At 46.1% G+C, this 22,443-nt stretch overlaps 1 pseudogene; it reads left to right on the forward strand.

Moving 5' to 3' along the window:
• The first annotated feature begins 6,417 nt into the window (after nt 1–6,417).
• On the forward strand, nt 6,418–18,211 carry LOC147450776 (putative pre-mRNA-splicing factor ATP-dependent RNA helicase DEAH5; annotated as a pseudogene).
• Nucleotides 18,212–22,443: the final 4,232 nt, after the last annotated feature.

The raw sequence follows: 22,443 nt of genomic DNA on the forward strand, positions 1-22,443 counted from the left end.
AGATCGAAGCAAACTCACAGCGAAGCGGTCCTCCAGTCTCCTGCTCAAACCAGCTCTGCGCATCTCTGTAAAGATCCATCTGGTCGAAGGTTGCCAAGGGCCTCCTGACTGAGGCACCCTGGCACAAAGCCGCTGTAGCAAGAACTCCTTCCAGGGCTCCTCACTGGAAGAAGTCCTCTGACGATGAACTTCCCAAGAAGGGCTCTGCTCTGCTGTGCTGGATCAATGATCCCAAGCCCTCCCTGAGAACAAGGAAGCGTGATGATCTGCCAAGCCACCTGGGCTCGGGCTATCTGAGTGTCACGTCCTGACCAAAGGAAGTTCCTGATCAGCCTCTCTACCTGGCTGATACAAGAATTCGAGAAGATCCAGCAGGAAGTGATGTACCACATAGTCACCAACAACACCTGGTTGGCAACTACTACTCTGTCAGCCAGAGAAAGTCATGCTGAGCTCCAATGTAACAACTTTCTCCTGATAGACAGGAGAAGGGGAGCAATCTGCTGCTCGGGAGACAAGTCCAAACCAACCTGACAACCCAAGTACCGAACTGCAGTCCCTGGGGGAATCCACCTGAAACCCTCTCCTGGCATCCAATCTGACACAAGAGCACTACCAACCGAGAAAGCCACTGTCTTTCTCCAGTTGATCAGTGCACCCGATGCACAACAGAAGGTCTCCAAAGCCTGCTCACATCTGTGAAGGTTGGCCTCCTGGCCATCTAAGTCGTCGGCAAACTCAACGTCCAGTAGCTCATCTCCCCGAATAGGGAGTGCTAAGCCCCGTAGACCAACCTGCTATGACACCAAAAACCTGCTCATCGCCTCCGCATAGAACAGAAAGAGGAAGGGGGCAAGAGGACAGCCCTGTCTCACCGAGCATGTAAGCATGAAGCGCTCACCTCTACCTCCTGCCAAAAGTACCTGACTATGAACCTATCTGTACAAGGCTGACATCCCTCTGATCCAAGCATCTGAGAAGCCCATCCTGCGTAGAGTGCCCTCTAGAAAGTCCCAATCAACTCTGTCATATGCCTTCTCAAAATCGAGAAGAAGAATCACGAGGTCCTCACCACGGAGCCGTGCCAGGGCAGAAGCCTCCCAAAAAGTAAAGATGTTGTCAAGGATACTGCGTTCCTTGACAAAACCTGTCTGGGTCCCATGTATAAGGCTCTCTAAAAGTGGCTGAATCCTCAAACTCAGAGCCTTGGCAAGAATTTTATAAGCTGAGTTGAGGATGGTGATGGGGCGTCACTGTCGAATCTCATCCAAGGAGCCACCCTCCTTGGGAATGAGGTAGATCAGGCCCTCACTCATGCTGTCAAGCATCACTCCTCTGTGCAAAATGTACTAAAAAGCACTACAGAGATCTGGGCCAAGCAGGTCACAGTTATCCAGGAAAAAGCTGGGAGTCAACCCATCCTCACCTGGACAGCTACCACGGGGGAGGGCCCTAAGAGCCGTGTGTATCTCCTCAAGCTAAAGTGGCATCTCTAGCCTCTAACGCATCTCCTCAGTCACAAGACAAGGCATCTGTGCCCAAACTTGCTCCCTGCATGCATCCTGCCGCTCTGACCGGGGCTCTACAGATAGTAACTCATGGTAGAAGTCAGTCGCAATTGCACGCATATCCTCGGGCTCACAAGCAACTGACTCATCGGGCCTCCTCAACTGACTGACCTTGGCATGCGAGTGCCGAGGTCCCATTGTCTCAAAGAAAGCACCAGTCACTCTGTCACCCACCTGAGTCCACTGAGATGCCTGTCGGTGGAAAGCAAACTCATGTCGCCTCTCCTCTGTGCTAGCAAGCTCTTGTCGAGCCTGTTGTAATTGCTCCTCCAACCAAGGACTGTCTGGATGCTGCTCCTGCATCCTCTGTAATGAAGCAATGCCCCGTCTGAGACGCTGCTCCGCCTCTCTCGCTGCAGCCCGGCGGGCCAGAGACTCCTGAAGAAAAAAATGGCTAATCTGAGCTAGGCCTGAGGCCACTCTGTCAGCAGGAGAATCCTGCCTGTTTATGCCCTCTGTCCAGAGAGCCTCTACCCTCTCTCTGAGTGCTGAGTCCAACAAGACCCTCTCTGGGATGCGAAGCATCGTGCTCCCACTCCTCTGCCTGTCTGCCACTGTGAGGATCACTGGTGCATTGTCCGAGAAGGAGCTCCCTGCCAGGATGCCCATTGACCCTCCCAAGTCATTGAAGTGGTCACTAGTGTAGAAGCGATCTATCTGCGATAGATTCACTCCTCCCACTCTGCGGTCCGATCGAGAGAAGGCAAGACTGTCTGGGGGCCTCACAAAACCAGAGTGCTGCCATGTATCCGAGACCCTCAGAGTCATACAAAACCTCTCGCAAGTTTCCAACTCGACTCCATGCACAGTAGCATGGCTGCCACCAATCCTGTCAAAAGGGTCCTCCAACATATTGAAGTCCCCTCCTATGCACCAATGATCTGCCTGCGGTGGTAGAGACTCAACAATCTGTGACCAAAACTCTGCACGAGCACTTGCCACATTGGACGCATAGATGTTCAGGAAACCCACTAGGCCACCCTGAACCTGCATAGTAATCCACTGAGCACTGCCTGGCACAATAATCCCTCTGCCCACAATGGCCTGCTGCAATGAGTCCACAATAGTCATACATACCCCACCCTGGATGCCTCCAAGTCCAAAAGCAGCTGACCAAAAAGTATCATATCGTCCACACAAAAGCTGACCACATCGCCAAATGCGGCTCTCACACAGTGGTGCTCCTGAAGCATAAGGAGATCAATCTCTCCTCCCACAAGGCAACGTTGAAGCTCCTGACGCAATCGGCCCCGCAGACGTTGAAACTGGGGCCCACCTAGTCCCTGCACGTTCCATGAGACGATCCTCATGGGAAGCGAGAGAGAACAGACGCTGCCGCAGCAGCTAGACGGGCTATTTTTGAGGCTGGCTTGGATGGGGAGTAATCCGCATCCGAGCGTCCTCTAGATAGGTGTGACTGCAATGAGTGCCTAGCCCTAGCCCAAGCCCAAGCAGAGCGAACCGTGCATAAAGCAACCTCCTCTGTCCAGGAGTTCTCATGAATGTATACATAGCATGGCAAACACTGTGTATCAGCAAAGAAGTAAACCACAATGTGCCTACATCCTACTGATTCTGGCGGTGTCACCGCAAACTTGGCCAATGGCCACAAAGTCTGTAGCATGTCTGTAACTCCTAGTTCTCCCATGTGGTGAGAGAACTCTAGGACTTGTGTATGCAACCATCCCAACACTGAGTCGAGAGTCCACTCTGTCTGGGCCATGCCACAAAGGGGGAAGGAGAAACCAACTAATGAGTCCAAGGCCTCTGTCCCCCTAGCGGCAAGGAACAGAGCATGGACCCTGAAGCAGGCTGCCTCATGGTCTGCTGAGGGATCGCCGAGAAAACGAGTGAAGCCGTATCGAAGAAGTTCCAGCGACGCCGGATGTCAATGCTCGTTAGAACACGAGGGATAGCTGCAAGGGAAGATGTCTGTACCTACAGAGGGGGCCGTAAGAAAGGCTGACCCTCTCTCGCTAGGCGACTCGTGGCAAAGGCGTTGCCAAGAGATCTCCTAGCCGCCGGAGAAGGTTCTGCCCCTTGGGTCGACTGTGGAAGTGGAGTAGGAGGGGGGGGGGGGGGGGGGGGGAGAAGGAGTTGGGGGAAGCGGTGGAGAAGAGGGGCGGGAGGGGGCGACAAAGGTAGAGGGGCGAGGTGAAGAGGCGGCGGGAGAAGAAGGCGGGGGGGAGGATGAGGAAGAGGGGGGGAACTCTGGGGGGGGGAGAGGTTGTCGAGGATGAAGCTGGGATGGGGGCTGGAGCAGGGACCTCCTCCTGCTCAAGAGAACCAAAGCGGTTCCCCGTGGGAACCCACTGCTGCTGAGTAGGCGCCTGAGGGCCACTCTGAGTGCCAGGTTGATGTTGTGGCCCCTGTCGTCGTCTACCATGGGCATGCTGCCATCCCTTCTCCGCTAGAGCCCCAGGCTCGGAGGGTGGCTTTGCATGTGTGCGTTGTGTCTCTGTCTGTGGCTGGGGCTGAGGCTGTGGTGTAGGTCGAGGCCTCCTCCGTGGACAGGCTTTCTCTAGATTGCCCATCTGTCGACAAATGAAGCATTGGCTCGGGAGGCCCGAATACTCCACACTCTGTCTGAACCAACCTCCACTCACCCGAGGCAAAAGAATAACCTTTGGGAGCGTGTGAGTGTCTCTGACCAAAACTCGAACTGAGGGAATGCAAGCCGCCTTGGCAGCTACTGATGCTACCGTACGAGGTGTCTCCAGGACATTCCCAATGGCTGAGCCGATCTTGGATAGAAGTGGTAAGTACTCCCTCCGCAAACCCAGAAAGCAGACCGAGATGGGGATGTCTGCCTCCTCTACTAGAACATCCGAAGCAGGGTCGAAACCATGTCTCTACTGTCGAAAGTGGGCACGTGCTGCTCGGATGGTCAGTGGACTCATGGCGATGACCTTGGACGCCATCTCGGAGGTCTCAAACTCGATCTAGTAGTAGGCTCGTCTGAGTATCTGCACGTCCAGGATCTTGCCCACCTCTGCGAGAAGGCAGGCCTGGAGAAGGTCACGCAACTCTCCTCTGCTAGGTCGGGTGCCGAGAATCTTGCAGATGACAGAAGTCGCATGCAATCTCTCTACCTTTGCGGCAAGGCTCGCTTGCTCTGTCGACGAAAGAGCAAGTCGGATGGTGGCCTCAGCGGGGTCGAGCGAGGGGGCTTCGGGCGAGTCCCTTTGGGGCGAAGCTGGAGCCTCCATCTGGGTCGGGCGAGGGGGCTTCGGGCGAGTCCCTTTGGGGCGAAGCTGGAGCCTCCATCTGTCGACGAAAGAGCAAGTCGGATGGTGGACTCAGCAGGGTCGGGCGAGGGGGCTTCGGGCGAGTCCCTTTGGGGCGAAGCTGGAGCCTCCATCTGTGTCTACTGCTGTGGCGAAACGAACGAGCGGTGGAGAAGGTCTGCAGACGAGCGCCGAGCACTTTCCCAAAAGGATAAATGCTACACGAGCCAATATGCAGGAAAAAAAGAGGAGGGGGGGGAGGAGCTGGATACTGTGTGGGAGCACAAGCGGGATGGGGGGGGGGGGTATGGCAACGCGCAGGCAGCAGCAAGCGGCCCGCGGGGCAGCGCGATACCAAGAGGGGGGCAGCGGGTGGCTGTGGGGCAGCGCACAGGAGCGACAAGAATGGGGGGGCAACACGCTGGGGTAGGCGGGAGTGGAGGTAGCGTAGGGGCAAGTTGAGATTGCTGTTGAACTTAAGAATAATCTCAGTTCATATACAATTTGGACATTTTAGTAAAAAAAAAGCTCCATGTGATATTCTGACGCTCATTTCTACATGTAACAAAACTCATTAGGAGAATGTAGGGGAAGTGTATGTATTTCTACTAGCACCCACTCATGGCTCTAAAAGGTGAGCTCTATGTCATGTACTCAATCACCGGCTTAAGAGAAGATCTCGTTTCGGGTAACTTTTTAGCACCGAAGGCCCTAAAATTGGAGAAATCTCACAATATGGAAAATAACATAGAAGTATCAAACTTCCATATGTAAAGTTTAAATGGAGAAAGATTAAATGATGTAAGTTGTATGTCATGTAAATCACTGGGGCTTCAGAGAATATCTTGTTTCGTGTAATTCTATAGCACCCAAAGCCCTAAAATTGTAGAAATCTCACAATATGGACAAGAATATAGAAGTATCAAACTTCCATACGTAAAATGTAAATGGACCCAAAGCCCTAAAATTGTAGAAATCTCACAAATATGGACAAGAATATAGAAGTATCAAACTTCCATACGCAAAATTTAAATGGAGCACTATCAAGGATGAGATCTCCTCTACAATTTACAACATTCAAAGCAATTTGTGGCAAGAACTCACATGCTAAAGTGGATGCCCAAATATCAAAGGAAAATTCCTTCAAAGATACCAACAAGTTGACACAATCTCAGACACAATACACAATAGAGACAAAGATTAGCAAGCATGAAGTCAAGAAAGAAGCGCTTTGCAGAATTGTAGATATTAAAGAGGAGCAAGCTAGAGTCAAAATATGTCGAGCTAAATAGTCTAAAACAAAACAAAAAAAGCTTACATCCTCTATAGTTCTAGGATTTATGTTGAATGTGAAAATGGAACTAACATTTGATGCATAAATGTAATCAACCAAGGATCAAAATACAAGGCACCAAGTAGGAATTGACATAGCTAATTACTACTACTGGCTGGACCAACTGGGTCTGTTGCACAACCCATTAATTAATTAGTCGGAAAGATTCGGCGCGCGCTGCTCTCCCGAAAGAAAAGTCTGACAGTCGACTGCGCGCGTCACACTCGCGTCACAGGCCTTGTCTTTCCCCACCTTCACCCAGCGCAGATGTTTGCATTATCTGCTCGCAATGTACAGAGACATCAGGGGGAACTTTCATGCCAGAAAGCTCTTCAGTTCTACAAATCTGATTTTTGATGCTCGGATGGGTGTTGAGACATCAGCATGGCATATTCGTCATGCACAGAGACAGCAGGCAAAAGTTTCATGCCGCGGAGTTCTGGAGTTATACAAAACTGAAGCATTGGTTCAAGAGCAATCAAGAGCAAACTGTACATGATGATGCAGATAAGTATACATCAACAGGGAATCATTACAAACCAGACAAAATGAGATTGTCCGGACACATATTTTAACTACTGATCATAGGCACAGACACGACAAGCAAAAGTTTCATGCCGCGGAGTTCTGGACTTATACAAAACTGAAGCATTGCTTCATTACGTGAAGAGCAAACTGTATATCATGACTGCACCCATATTTCAAATACCAGCCCTGGCTTGTATTTGAAACATCTGCGTTTAGGTTGGTGAAGGTGGGGAAAGACAAGGCTTGTTCGCGAGAACAGTGACGCGAGTGTGACGCGCACAGTTGACTGCCAGACTTTTCTTTCGGGAGAGCAGCGCGCGCCGAATCTTTCCGACTAATTAATTAATGGGTTGTGCAACAGACCCAAATAGATAGGGGATACCAGCTGATGTAAAATGGGAAAATGGTAGTATTAGTCTAAAATGGAAAAGGGAAGGGTTGGGAATATGAGGGTTACAATGAGGCATGAGGCAACGTGGAGGCCATGCTTTTCTTTGCTCTTTTTCCAATTTGGGATGTCTCTTTCTCACCGTCTACGACTTCCTGTTTTGGTTCCATGGTAAGAAGCCTTCTTTGATCTCTCTCTCTCTCTCTCTCTCTCTCTCTCTCAGCCCTGCGAAGGTCTGCAGCCACGACCACTACAGTTCGTGGTGTGTTGTTCAAAGTTGCATGGCATTGAAGTTTAGTGTTGCATGGCCCAACATAGAGCTCTCTCTCTCTCTCTCTCTCTCTCTCTCTCTCTCTCTCTCTGTGTGTGTGTGCGAATTGATATGAGCCAGCCCCAAGCTGTTGAACGATGAGGACAATGAAGCAATGAGCGGCCTTGAGCTCCAGACAGGGCAAGGGGGATGGGTTCGTGAGCCTACAGCTATAGTTTATTGCCTAATTGTGTGAGCCAGCATGCGAATTAAGGGATCATCTCCTTAGGCAGAACTCCATGTGCAAAGTCGATAGGTCACAATCCTAGAGCTCTTATGGCCTCCACGACAGAGGAATGGAGGGCGAGCAAGGCAAAAAGAAGAGATGCAAGGCGAGCGAGGAGGAGACGGATAGGAGATGATGTTTTCTTGGAGGGGTGTGAGGGAGAAATCTTTTGAACAATTGAATTTTAGTAATATAGAGCCAGTGTAGTGTAGGGAGCCAAAACGTTGTTTTCACAAACCTATTAATTAATTAGTTTTGGGGGGGGGGGGGAGGAAAAGGGAAGGGTGGGAAAAAGAAAGGTAAAGGAGAAAGGGTACGGGCTAGGGTTAGGGGGGGGGGATTGTTTTTTTTTTTATGCTTAAGGGGAAACCATAGGGCGGCACAAGCGTATAGGCTAGTGGTTAAGCTTGAGTCTTTGTTCTCCTACGTGCTGAGGTCAAATCATGTCCATTAGCAATGGTTTTGAGGTCAAATCATGTCCATTAGCAATGGTTTTAAATCGTGGGTTGATTGGAGATGCTAATTGGAGATGCTGAAGCATCTTGAGGAGATTCTGTGTAATGGAAAGAGAAAGTAGAGCCAATAGAGAAAGTAGACCTAGTAGATCTACCTATCATCTACTACTACCTAGTAGTAGATGGTAGGTAGATGATACCCATTTTGTACAAATTTCTTATATGAAGAATCTTTTGAAGATGCAAACAAAAGTAGTAAGAATTGGAAGGTTTCCAAAATTGCGTTTTGCATGAGGCAAGAATCTATACTATATATTAAGGACACTGGTTTTCCAGTGTCACGTGTCAAAGTTTGCTACATCCGGTGAGTTCCGGTTTATATGAGTGAGGGGGAGAGGGGGAGAGAGAGAGGCCGCGAAAGGCGACCGGCCATACTAGTGTAGGCAATAGGGAAATACAATGGGGGAGTGATCTTGCTTGGCGTACACGTCTGTCTCTTGCTACTTTGCTTCCGGTCCTAGTGCTCTTCAACTACTCCTCTTTCAAATTTAAGTGTTCTTTCTCTCCCTCTGAATGAGGTTGGAAGGTCGGCAACTCTCTCTCTCTCTCTCTCTCTCTCTCTCTCTCTCTCCATTAGACCAAGCAACAAGCATCCTCTTTAATAATGATAAGCGTATGCGGCAAAGAGTTACAAAAGCTCAAAATTGGCAACAGCAAGAGAAGGGGGGAGGGGGAGAGTCGGAGGAGGGAAAGGTAGGCAGGCTAAGGAGAGGGAAAGTGAGGGAATCCAAGAGGCGAGTTAAGATGCCCAATGCGGCGGGAGGCGATTGCGATGGCCATGCTCGTGTTGTGTTTTGGGGGGAGGAGGGTATATTCCGACGTATTGAATTTTTATTAAACTTGAGACGTAGGCGCAGCTGAAATGAAAGGGTGTTTAATGGGTATCTTCGAAGATCCATTTTGCGATGAAGTTTAAAAATGAGTGGAAGAGGAGGGAGAAGGGGCACGTGGAGAGAGAGAGAGAGAGAGAGAGAGAGCCTTATATCTTTTCCTTGTCGGTTGTGCTACAAGTCTCGATGGCGTCGTTCGAGTAGGAATACAGGGGAGCTGCGCACTTGCACGGACGCGCGTAGGGAAGGTGCACAACCTCCCTCTCTCTCTCTCTCTCTCTCTTCCCCAAACTATTGCAGATTCGCAGTGCAAAGGCAGCAGATAGACACCATTGACAAAAGAGATGCATTGGCAGTGAAGAGCTGACCCTAACTTGGAGCTGCGTTCAGGTGTTAGTGGAGGCAAGGCCATGTGGGCAAGCGAGCCGGATATGAGCGAGTAATACAGGGAGATTTTTTGCCATCAAGGTCAACCATGCCCGTTGCGTCCGAGGGAGACAGACACAGAGGCAAAGAAATGGAGCATAGGCCCTGGTGATGAGGATGAGGGAGAGAGGGATGAGTGGTTGTGCAGCCGAATGATGCAATAGGAGTAAGTATTGGGAGTGTGTGCCCGGGGAAGAAGAGGCGAGGAGAGAGACCAAACACTAGCTTCCTCATCCCGTTCAAAGTCGATATGTTGCCTTCTTGGTCATGGTGAAGCTCATGCGGAGGCAAACATGCTCCTGTTTTCCTTATGCAGGGCAACTTGACCCTCTTGCGCACTTGCGTGCCCATCGCAGGAGCAGCCCTGGTTGTGGCCGAGGAGGGAGGGTGGCATTGGGTGCAGCTCGGGAAAGGTCCAGAGGGATTCTGAACATGGAGCAGGAGGTAGGGGACGCGGACACAGCTCAAAATGAGTAGCTCTATGCGCAGGGGAGCAACTCCGCATGAGGGAGAGAAGTTCTGTTGAACAGGGATGAGTAGCTCAATACACAAGGGGGATAAGGGCGTGGGAACTGCTGCGAAGGGCCCGCGTGATCACCTGAGGTTTTCCCTTTTCACTTCGAATTGGAGATTCCTTTGGAATCTTTGTTGCTAACTAATGGGTTTACGTGAATGTAGACCCAGCCAAATATATTTGCTAATAATCCATGATGTTTAGCAATTTGTTTAGCTTCATCCACTCTCGGACGTTATTTTTCATGGGCTTTAGTGCCCTTGTAAGGCTTAAAGTGAACATTCCCATAGCATCTACGCTCTCAAGGTTGTACCTTTGTGAAATGGCTCTCTGTTTTCCCACGAGCCTTTTGTATATATACTCTTTCCATATAATTGATTGTTGCATTCTATCCACACACACACACACACACACACAAAAAAAAAAGGAAAATTAAGCATGAAACTCGGCTTTCCATAAGAGACTCCTAGCATTAAAATATGTTTCCATCTTGGAAGACATACGTAATAAAAACTTATTCTCTAACAAAGTTTTAGAGCCATGGGCCATCCTCGTCTATATATGACACGGGAGTCGACTCATGGGATCTACGACTACGCTTTATCGATGGGTTCTTTTTTTTTTTTTTGGGGGGGGGGGGGGGGGCTTTGGGCCGTTGGATCGACGCAGAAGGGGGAGGGGCATACTTTTATAGTATTGCGGTTACAACCAATTCAAGCAAGCGCGAAAGGCGGCTTGGATAGGGAGTGTGAGTGTGGAGCCATGCAGAGATGGGATCAACGGTGCATTGAATATCCACCGTAGATCCCTTGACTTTACCCCGTGATGTTTATAAACGAGGGCGGGTCATGAATGTGGAAAAGTGGAATGTGGATTAATGGCTCGAGATCTATGGCTCTAAAAGAAAACCCTAGGGTAAAGGGACCAGTAAAAATTTGGCCCCTGAAAGAAGGACGCACATACCCCCAATTGTGTGTTGTTGAGTGCTCCAAATCGGAGACATCGTGGAGTCACTTTCTTGCTGGACAACGCAACTACGATTCCCTTTGGACCGTCCGATCATGTGTTCAATCCCTCGTGGCATCATGGCTCATTATACTCCGTGGAATGGGTTTCCTTTTGGCCCAATTTTTGTCACAAAAAAAAAAAAAGTTGTTATACTTGACCGGCGTAATGCTGCTTGCATTGGAGACTTTGTCGCTCGTAGGCATAACCAATAGCTTTGATTTGCACCCTTCCACATCAAATTGGTGCAGCATGCTGGTCGCAGCAGCTATCCCCGCTTAGATGACGTTGGCCCCTTTACCGTAGTAGACAAGCTTTTTCCCTGGGGGATTCACCATGGAAAACTTACTGCACCACGTAAGTGCAAGGGAGGGGGATTTTTAACAAGTTACATAAGAGTATAAGTTAGTTACAGGCCCCCAATAATTTACTCCTAAGCTTAAAATAAGGGAGGGGGGTATCATATTTATAGGGGGGGTGGGAGGGGGGGACTTGACCTGGGTTGATTGCTTGAAACAATTGGTCACTAGTGTATACTAGAACTTGGATGAATTTAGGGGAAGTTTTTTATCAGGTCACACATCAAATTTTGCATCAAGCCGATCATAGATAAGGGCTGATTTGGAGCAGGTCAAGGGTTGATTTACATCATCTTTGGATGCGTCATAATTGGACAAGTAGCCAGAGTGCAAGCTAATCAGGCACATAGTTTGAAAGTAAAACTAAGAAACATTGAGGATACATCTAGCTATCAACAGAAGTGGTTCCTTAGTACATTGCCAATCACTATGCTACACACTCTTTGAGCAGTTTTACTCACTCAGATCATGTGAGACCTAAATTTTATATGTAAGATAGGGGTATGCTAATTTTCTTCATTGATTGTTGTATAAGCGTATAAAGGGGGTGTCATATTCCCTAATATCAGTCGTATATAGGGGTTTTATCAAATTTGTTCGCTCGTAGGTGGCATCCCATTTTGTAAATAGAGTGAATCCCCCGGGGCTTTTTCTTAAGATTTTTGTGCTCATGGCTTTTTCTCTGTACACATAAGAAAAGCGCAGTACTTGGTTCTTATAAATAAAACATCTCAGACGAGTAAAAGCGTCGAGCCTGCCGACTAAGCCGACCTTTGTCGTGTGCATCTATGCTCTCATCTGCAATCGATGCTAAATGCAGAGAGCAGGAAAGGATGGAAACCCTAGCTCTTCAAAAGGAAGAAGGTTTCCTGTGGAGATTCTGTATGCGAAGCAACAACCAGAGAGAGACGCTGCACTTATTGTTGTTATCTAGTGAGTCAGAAGGTGATATCCTTCTCTTTTTAAACGGACACAAAGAAATTGACTCAGCGTGCCGGATTTTGTATGAGAGAATGGAGCGGTTGGCTCTCAATGTTCAGGAGCTGATTAGACTCCGATCCCACTTTATAGTGCCCTTCCCAACCAAATGCACACAACACCAGCTCCACCAGGAACAAGGAAAGTGGTGGTTGCAACTAACATTACAGAGGCCATTGATGGAGTCTATTATGTCATAGATCCAGGTTTTGCCAAGCAGAATGTATATAATGTCATGCTTGGGGTAGATTCACTTGTCATCATGCCCATTTCTCTAGCTTCTGCAAAGTAGAGAGCAGCCCAAGCAGGCACAATGGGACCGGGAAAGTGCTATCGATTGTACACAAGGAGCACCTATATGAACAAAATGTTACCAACAACTTTGCCAAATCTAGGCAATACAACTTCGCAGCTCAATGAAGGAGTACGAGCAGAAGTGCGACGCGAGAGAGAGTGCGAGAAGAAGAGCACGACGATATGGTGAACTCGCTCTACTGCAATGTGTAGAGCATAGTGAGTTCTTATTAGGTTTTTACAAAAGAATATGTGTACATACCTGGCGGCCCGCCCACTTACCTGGGCGACCACATTGGGCTTTATACCCCAACAACCTCCCACTTAAAGTCCAATGTGGTACTTTAAGTGTGAGAGAAGCTACTATACAAGCTAATATACAAGAGATGTAGAGAAGTGATGTACTACCCTACACCTAACTGCTTGCGAAAATGCGCAAAGCTCTCTGAGGGAAGTCCTTTTGTAAGTAGATCAGCAGGATTTTCTGTGGTGTGAACTTTGACAAGCTGAAGTTGCTTATCCTCGAGCATTTCCCTGATGAAATGATACTTCACATCCACATGCTTTGTCTTTGAGTGATAAACTGGATTGCGAGCCAATTGTATAGCACTTTGACTATCACAATATAACACAGGCATCTCTTCTTTGATTCCCAAATCTATTACTAGTCGATTAAGCCAAATTGATTCTTTGCATGCCTCTGATGCTGCAACATATTCGCCTCTGTAGTAGACTGAGTAACACAATCTTGTAATCTAGAACGCCATGATACTACTCCACCAGCCAATGTAAAGACATACCCTGACGTAGACCTTCGGTTGTCTAAGTCACCTGCATAATCTGAGTCTGTGAAACCCTTTACACTTAGCTCCCGACTCCCGTAGCATATACGCATACTCTTTGTAGCTTTCAGGTATCTCAATATTCCTTTCACTGCCTCCCAATGTTTCTTGCCTGGGTTTGACATGTATCGACTTACTACTCCCACTGCAAATGCAATGTCTGGGCGAGTAGCAATCATTGCATACATCAAACTACCCACTGCAGACGCATATGGAATCTTATCCATTTCAGCCTGTTCTTCCTCAGACACAGGACAATCTTGTTTGCTAAGTTTCACATATGGTGGCAATGGAACACTCAGTTCCTTTCCCTTCTCCATATTCAAACGTTGCAAAACCTTGTCAATATACTCTGTTTGAGATAACCAAATCAACTTCTTTGATCTGTCTCTCTCAATGCGCATACCAAGTATATGACTTGCCTCACCCATGTCTTTCATGTAAAACGATTTTGCCATCTTTGACTTCAAAGCTGAAATTTCTTCCAAGTGCTTGCCAGCAATCAACATGTCATCCACATACAAAATAAGGATCAGCCAACTATCATCCTTAGCCTTCTTTGTATATAGACAGTGATCGAACTCACTACGTTTGTAGCCTTGAGAAAGCATAAACTTGTGGAATTTATGGTACCATGCCCTCGGTGATTGTTTTAAGCCATAAAGACTCTTTAAAACCTGGCATACCCAATCTTCCTTGCCTTTCTCAACAAACCCTTCTGGCTGCTGCATGTAAATTTCCACATCTAAATCACCATGCAAGAACGTTGTCTTGACATCCATTTGGTGCAACACCAAATCTAATATGGCAACCAATGCAAGAAAGCATCTCAATGTAGTCATCTTGACCACCGGAGAGAAGACTTCATCAAAGTCAATGCCTTGTTCTTGTTTAAAGCCCTTGGCAACAAGCCTTGCTTTGTACTTTGGCTGACTATCATGAGCGGTGATCTTATACCTGTAAACCCATTTACAAGGTAGAGCCTTTTTGCCCTGTGGTAATTTAACTAGCTTCCATGTCTTGTTTCTATGCAGAGTTGTCATCTCTGACTGCATGGCCAATTGCCAATTCCCGGAGTCCTTCATTTGCACTGCTTCCTTGTAACATGAAGGCTCATTGCAATCAGTCAACATGACATAGTTCATAGATGGAACAAACCTATCAGGAGGTCGCGTGACACGTCCAGATCTACGCACAATAGGTGGCTCACTCAGCCACAACCTGTGGTTCCACTCTATCCTGTCCTTGCTCCTCTTGAGCCCTCACATTTTGTCTTGCACGTGCAGGTCCATCTTCTTGGAAGACAACTCTTCTAATCTCCTCAACCCTCTCTGGTTTAGAATGATATTTGGATTCATTAAAGTGAACATCATTGCTGCAGACAACCTTTCTGGATTCGGGATCCCAAAGTCTGTACCCCATCTCACCAGAATTACCATAGCCTAGAAAGATGCACTTTCTACTCTTTGGCTCAAGTTTGTTCCTAAATTCCTTTGGAACGTGAGTATATGCCTCACAGCCAAAGACTCTGAGATGCTTGTATGAGGGAATTTTGCCTGACCATACCATCTCTGGCACTGAATCCTTCTGCAAAACCTTTCTAGGAGATATATTTACAAGATGAACAGTTGTTGATACAGCTTTAACCCAAAACCCATTTGGCAGTTGTGCATTAGACAACATACTTCTGACCTTCTCTTGTATGGTCCTATTCATCCTCTCAGCAACACCATTTTGAGGAGGATTGTAAGGAGCAGTAAGTTCACGTTTTATACCTTGTGACTCACAAAAGTCCTGAAAGGCCTTTGAAACATACTCTCCACCATTGTCAGTGCGTAAGCATTTAAGCTTCTTGCCACTCTGATTCTCCACAAGTGTCACAAACGTTTTGAAAACACTAAACGCTTCATCCTTGTGCTTGAGAAAGTAAACCCATACTTTCCTCGAGTAATCATCTATAAATGTCATAAAGTAAGAAGCTCCCCCTAGAGATAGGTTAGGCATAGGTCCACACAAATCACTATGAACAAGTGCCAACTGTGTATCTCTTCTACTGCTTCTATGCTTATGTGGCTGCTGTGTTTGCTTACCATACAGACAATGTTCACAGAATTCAAAATCATTAAATGAAAAGCCAGGCAAATAACCAGAACGAGACAAGATTTCCATTCCCTTCTTGGACATATGTCCTAACCGGCTATGCCACAAAGAAACGTTCGGCTGCTCGGTTACATTGATTACATTTTTAGAGACATTTGATACATAAATCATGTAAAGTCCTCCAGACTTTACTCCATGTGCTACTGTCATAGAACCCTTGGATATCTTCCACATGTTCTGTCCAAAAGTGGTGACGTAGCCAGCATCATCAAGTAAACCTGTGCTGATCAAGCTCTTTGTAATTGCGGGAACATGTCTCACATTCTTCAGCGTGAAAGAAGAGCCATTCTGAAACTTCAATTGAACATCTCCAACACCTAAGATCTCACATGTCTGCCCATTGCCTAGCCGAACATGATCTTTAGTGGTCACATAAGAGGTAAACCACTCCTTGTTTGGAGACACATGAAGTGATGCCCCTGAGTCTATAATCCAGTCACTCAGTGCATTTCCATCAGATGCTGTAAGAAGAGCTGAGTCCATTGTATTCTTCAAGAAGTAGATGTCTCCTGACACTAGACTGTCATCCTCTGCAACAGTGTTTGTCACATTTATTTCTTGAATCTTCACTGAGGACTTGTTCTTCTCACCATGGTCTTCAGCTTTCTCTTTGCCTTTTTCTGCTTTCCATTCTCTGCAGTCTCTTTTCATGTGACCCTTCTTGCCACAATGGTAGCATTCTATGTCACTCTTGCCTTTAGCACTGCGGGACTTGCTACGAGACTGATTCCTCTTTCCACCTTTGTACTTTTCTTTGGTCCTTCCCCTGACAACTAAGGCTGTTCCTTTGCCTTTGTCCATTGTCTTTCTATTGGTTTCTTCAGTAAGCAGACTTCCTTCTACACCTGCTATGTTCAAACCATCTGGAGGTGCAGAATTACTCAAAGCTGTGCGAAAAGTGTCCCAACTTTCCGGCAATGTGATCAACAGGAACATAGCTCTAACAGGTTCATCAAACTTGACACCTTGAGCTGACAACTGACTATAGATTGTGTTGAATTCATTCAGATGATTGGACATAGGTGTCCCTTCTTTCATCTTCAAGTCAACAAGCTTCTTAAGCCAGTATACCTGTGAAGCTGCACTCTGCTTCTCATAAAGATCACTCAGCTTCAACCATGCTTGATAAGCCGACATCTCGTCTGCTACATTGAAGTAAACGCTTTCTGCCAAAGTAAGCGTAATGGTAGAAAGTGCCAATTCATCCATTTCGCTCCATTCATCTTCGTCCATATCTTCTGGTTTTATCCCCTTGAGCTTTATAGGTTTTATCTGCTTCTTTTGTACCAACACGTGCCAAATCTTCTTCTTCCACAATGGGAAATTGGTTCCATCCAGCTTCTTGATATTGTAAAGAGCAGTGTCCTGTGATCCAGCCATAGCTACGCTTCACAGTAGTTTACTTTCCTGGGAAAAATTCGGCAGAGTTTCCCCTGTAAACTGACCTCTGAACCAATATCAACCTGTCAAATGAACCAAGAAAGCTTCAGATTCTGCATAAATTTTGGCAGAGTCTCCTTTGTAAAATGGCTTTGGTGTACTCAAAAACAGACCAAAAAACAGCTCAAAAAACACTGTCTCTCTGACATTGTAAGCTGTGGGTAAACCTGTCCTGCACATGTACTGTCCTGTCACTGTCCTGTAAGCATAGACTGCGACAATGCCTCAACGGCAGTAAAGCAAAGATGCAATCCTAACTGTCTAACTCACAGTCAATACATCCTAGCTGCCTATCTAAGGGTGCTCGAGGGATCTCTCCAAGACCTGTATCACCGAAAGGATCTCAACATTCGAGAATCCCCCAGCTCAATAAAACCTCACTCGACCCTCAACAAAGGCTGCAGTAAATCTGACAGTACATACACTTCCCACAAAGTCATACATCCACAAATTTTCCATTGTATGCTATAACCGCTGCGGCGGTTGTTTGTTGCGTGACTCACAGCCAGCAAACCCTCAACAGACATACATCATCTCTGACAATACATCCCATGTGGAAGTACCTGCAATGTCAGGATGAAATCTGGGATATCAAGCAGCAAACACAAGCTACCTGATGAACTAGTGGATGTCGCCTACAGTCTATGTGTAGATGCGCCCGTGTCGTATGTGACATGCCACCAAGAACTATGAGCCGTCCTTCGATGAGTAAACAGCCACAAATCAACACTTTGGGAATGTCGATATCCTCAGCACCTGCACTCGTAGGCCGAAAACCCCAAATTTGCAGAGTCGGCGGATCTGCACCCGCTGAGACCACGTAGTCGAAAATGGCCTGCGCAGAACTTTGTCGAAGCCGAACGGTGGCCGAGATGACCTCAGAATGAAATTCTGACAACACCAAGCCCTTTGGGTCGTCCCACGAGATTTGGGGCCGTGTCTTCGCCTGTCGAATTTCACTCCAATCTGAGTTGGTGACTCTAGCCTCCTGCATTGCTGCCCCGAGCCTCGATCTGAGCTCTGATACCAGTTGAAGGAGTACGAGCGGAAGTGCGACGCGAGAGAGAGTGCGAGAAGAAGAGCACAACGATATGGTGAACTTTGTCTACTGCAATGTGTAGAGCATAGTGAGTTCTTATTAGGTTTTTACAAAAGAATATGTGTACATACCTGGCGGCCCGCCCACTTACTTGGGCGACCACATTGGGCTTTATACCCCAACACTCAATGATATTGGCATTAATGATATATTGTCCATTGCAATGTAGAACAGCTGATCAAATCTAGAGGGCTTAATGAAGCATGGAATTCTCGAGGGAAATTATGGACTATTGGATATAACTGTTGATTAGTGCCGCATGACAAGTAAATGATGGCAAGTTTGTTTTCTTCCTACTTCTTTCAAAGAGGGATGTTACCCTCATGGTGCTATTTTTAGGACCTATGTTGACATGGTGAATCGTAAAAAGAGAAAAATGTGCTAACTTTGGATATCTTGAATTTGTAGTATAAAAGTAAATCACCAGAAAACATGATTTATTGATATCGATGAGTGGAGATTACAATCAACAAAGTTTTGTGTTTAGCTACTATTACAACTACCTCTTTGGTTGTAATGGCTTTAGGACATCCTCATGCTCCATTACTTCACTTGTTGATGCTCCACCAATTGGATTGGGATCAATACCCCTACTTTATATCTCATCCACATGGATCAAGTCACAATGTCCATACTCATCTTGTAAAAAAGACCACTTTGTAGCTTTAACACTAGGGCTGTGTGAACATGAGCCACTTTTGTGGCTATAAGCAACGTTTTTGTAAATTTTTGTTCTCATAGACCACAAAAAAACTCATTAGAATTTTCAAGGTTCTCAAGGCATGTAGGGACTTGATTAAAATTAGAAATAAATAATTTCATGTAAAATTGTTATTTTTTAAGAGCCATCTTTTAAGTACAAACAAACTAAAATTGCTCAACAGTTTTGATATCCCATGTAGACCCCTTATAAACCTTCAAAGCACATTGATTTTTTTTGGTGAAAAATACATGAATATGTATACAATGAGAATCTATGCATATACTATTTGTAGAAAAAAAAATGTCGACTTGTTTTAAGCCTCAAAAACATGTATGTTGTTAAATTTAAAAGCCGATTTTGTGGCTTCTTACTATAATTTTTAGAAAACCTTTTTTTAACTTTTGCACTTTTTAAAAGATAAATGGTATACTAGAATTTTCCTCTATGACATAGGACCTCAATGATACCCTATGATCAAGGTTTCTTGAAAAATAGACAATCTTAGAGCCAATTTTATAGAATGAGGTGCCCACTTAAGTGATTCAAACACAAACCTAGTGTTAAGATATTAGCATTCAATGGTGACAGAGCCACGATGACAAGCATATGCAATACTCTACAAAAGAGGTTGACAAAGAGACATGGAACAACTAAAAAAGAACATTTTCATTAGAAACGGACTTTGCGTCTATAGATTTTGCATAAAGGAGGGGTTGCATGCATGCAAGGCATCCTAACTTGGCCTTTATCTAAAACTAGAGTAAAACCTTACTAGGAGGGCTGATTAATCCACAAGAGTAAAACCTTAATGAAGCATGGAATTCTTGAGTGCAATTAGGGACCATTGGTGGATGGAACTTGTTGATTAGTGCCACATGCCAACTAAAGTGACTACGAGCTTGTCATCTTCCTGTCTCTTACAACCAAGCATCATCTTATGTAGGCAGGCTAGTGTGAGAGATAGTTGACAAGTTTTTTTCAATTTCCCTAAACAGGGGCAATGAGCATTGGGGGCACACACTCTTTTGATCGTCTTATGCAGGCCACTATGGCTTTTCACCTTGTTTTGCCGACAAAGGCATCATTGTTAGTTTGGTTTGGGTGGTTCTATATTTTTTTCTTTTCCTTTCTCTGCCCTCTTTTGGGAGTGGGGTGATGTCAGGCCAAAGGTCACTTAGCTAGGCAACGCCTATATAGGGAACGATTGGGTGGCTAGTGGCATGCTCCAGTCCCACAATCCTCACACTGGTATCAAAGCACAAGGGAGAGCAGCCATGGAGGAGAGTTGCATGCTCTCTCTCTCTCTCTCTCTCTCTCTCTCTCTCTCTCTCTCTCTCTCTCTCTCTCTCTCTCTCTCTCTCTCTCTCTCTCTCTCTGGCAGGGGTGTAATGACTATTGATATATTGTTATGTTCTACATCTGCCAGGTGACAAAAGCTGACCGAGCCTTGGGCTATGCAAAAATTCATCATATTTATGTATAAATTATTATTCAAGTGCTCCTTATGAGCTATGACAATTTATGACCGGTCGATCAGTTTGTACTCATTTTGACCATTCAAAAAATCTATAAAGTAAATACGTGCAAGAGGGAAATGGTCACTCTTGCACGGGGGGAGATTGCACCAGTGTCTGCGTTGTTCTTCTCTCCTCTCGTCTCTTCTCTCTCATCGTGCCGACATAGCACTTTGCTCTAAGAGGTGTGCTTGCACGTGCTCTCTCTCTCTCTCTCTCTCTCTCTCTCTCTCTCTCTCTCTCTCTCTCTCTCTCTCTCTCTATCTATCTATCTATCTATCTATCTCTCTTTGTTTGTGTACGATTTGATTATATGCTCATAGGATTCATCAAGTATGCATATTTGCAATGTTTTATCATTTCTATCATGCTATTTGAGGTATTTTGCAAGGATGCCGCGCATCCATTTGTAGCAGTGGTATCAGAGCTTTGGAAATGATCTTGGTATTTCAATTATGCATGGATATCACAAGGAAAGGAGCTACAATTAATAGAGCTAAGTGATCTCGCCTTTTCTTTTCATACATATGGGAATGCATGAGTATTCGGTGTGAAAAATGATAATTGAAATGTGAAACTTAAATTGTCAAATGCGCACATACAAATTGTTTTTTAAAATTATTATTATTGGTAAGCCTAATAGGATGATTATTTTTAATCTTGAATTGCTTATAGAGTACGTAGTTTGAGAAGTAATTGGAGGGCAGAATGAGGGTAGATTGTAAGGAAAGAAATAAGGGGAAAATTTTGAGTTGTAGGAATCAAATACTGTAGATACACGACATATCAATTGGATCATGAAATGACTCCAAAGGACCCCGCCCCAATCTTTGGTAACATATCATGGGAAATATCCCTTAAATAAAATGGTTTTAATACTAATAATAACAATAATAAGCTTTTTGTTTTCAAAATGACAAAAAGGGGAGACAGAACGAGCCCAGTTTGCCTAGCGCAAGGTCGACGAGCATGGACATGTGGAATAACCACGGGTGAATGATTACAGGCAAGATAGAGCAGATTGTGAACGACTGTGTGCAATAATTGCGTCTGCAATAGGCCGTAAACGACAACGGCTGCATACAATAATGTCTATGGCAGGCCCTAAATAGCAACGTTCATACACATTGACTCTTGTTGACATACTGCAAAAGCAATCGCAACAACCATGCATGCCCTTCGCATGCAGCCAACCAACCCCCCCCCCCCCCCCCCCCCCCCCCCACTTTTGAATCAGGATGCCCTCACTCGATCAACTTCAACTTCTTTTGCCACTCTCCCCCACCAACTAAAACGGCATATCATGCACCAGTGGTGGCCAAAAACTAGCCAACCACACCCACCAAAGGATGTCAAGAGACACAGGTATCCAACCACCACCCACAAATTACCTGGGCATGGCAGCCATCCTCACAATTTTTGCCTCAGCTTTTATCTCTCTCTTTCAACCAAACAAACAAGAGTTTTTTTGTCTTGCCCACCCTTTGTTAGTGCATGCAACAGCCTCAATCCTCCATTAGCTCAAGAAGCACCCTCACCTTTTCAGGGAGTGGAGTACAACTAAAGTGAGGGTGTGGTCTATGCATGCGTCCACTCACTGAACTCTCTCTCTCTCTCTCTCTCTCTCTCTCTCTCTCTCTCTCTCTCTCTCTCTCTCTCTCTCTCTCTCTCTCTCTCTCTCTCTCTCTCTCTCTCTCTCTCTCTCTCCCCACAGTCGCCACATGTTTTTCTCTATCAAACCCTCATTGTCTCTCTCTCTCTCGCATGCAGGTGCTGGCAATTATCACTCTCCTCCCTCTGTAGCTAACCTTGCGGCCTTGTTTTTCACCACCGAAAAACTCCTGCAGATGCCACCCCTACTCACAAACCCCACCCAATATCCTATAGATGCATTCCTTGCAACTAGCGGCCCTCCTTAGTCCACCAAGGCCCTGCCTTCAAGATGCCAGAGAGCACACGACCTTCCTTAGCCCATAATTTGGGCTTGCCTTCAAGCACCCAAAGGGCACAGCACAGTGACCCCCCTTGGTAGCTCTTGTTCATTGCTCCTTTCTCTGGAGGTCCTGAGCTCTCGGTCTTTGATCACCTTATAGCCATGATGAGACTCTCTCTCTCTCTCTCTCTCTCTCTCTCTCTCTCTCTCTCTCTCTCTCTCTCTCTCTCTCTCTCTCTCTTTCACGACTA

The sequence above is a fragment of the Adiantum capillus-veneris genome, chromosome 9, assembly GCF_014529385.1.
Source record: "Adiantum capillus-veneris isolate H3 chromosome 9, ASM1452938v2, whole genome shotgun sequence".
NCBI classification, from domain to species: Eukaryota; Viridiplantae; Streptophyta; class Polypodiopsida; order Polypodiales; family Pteridaceae; genus Adiantum; species Adiantum capillus-veneris.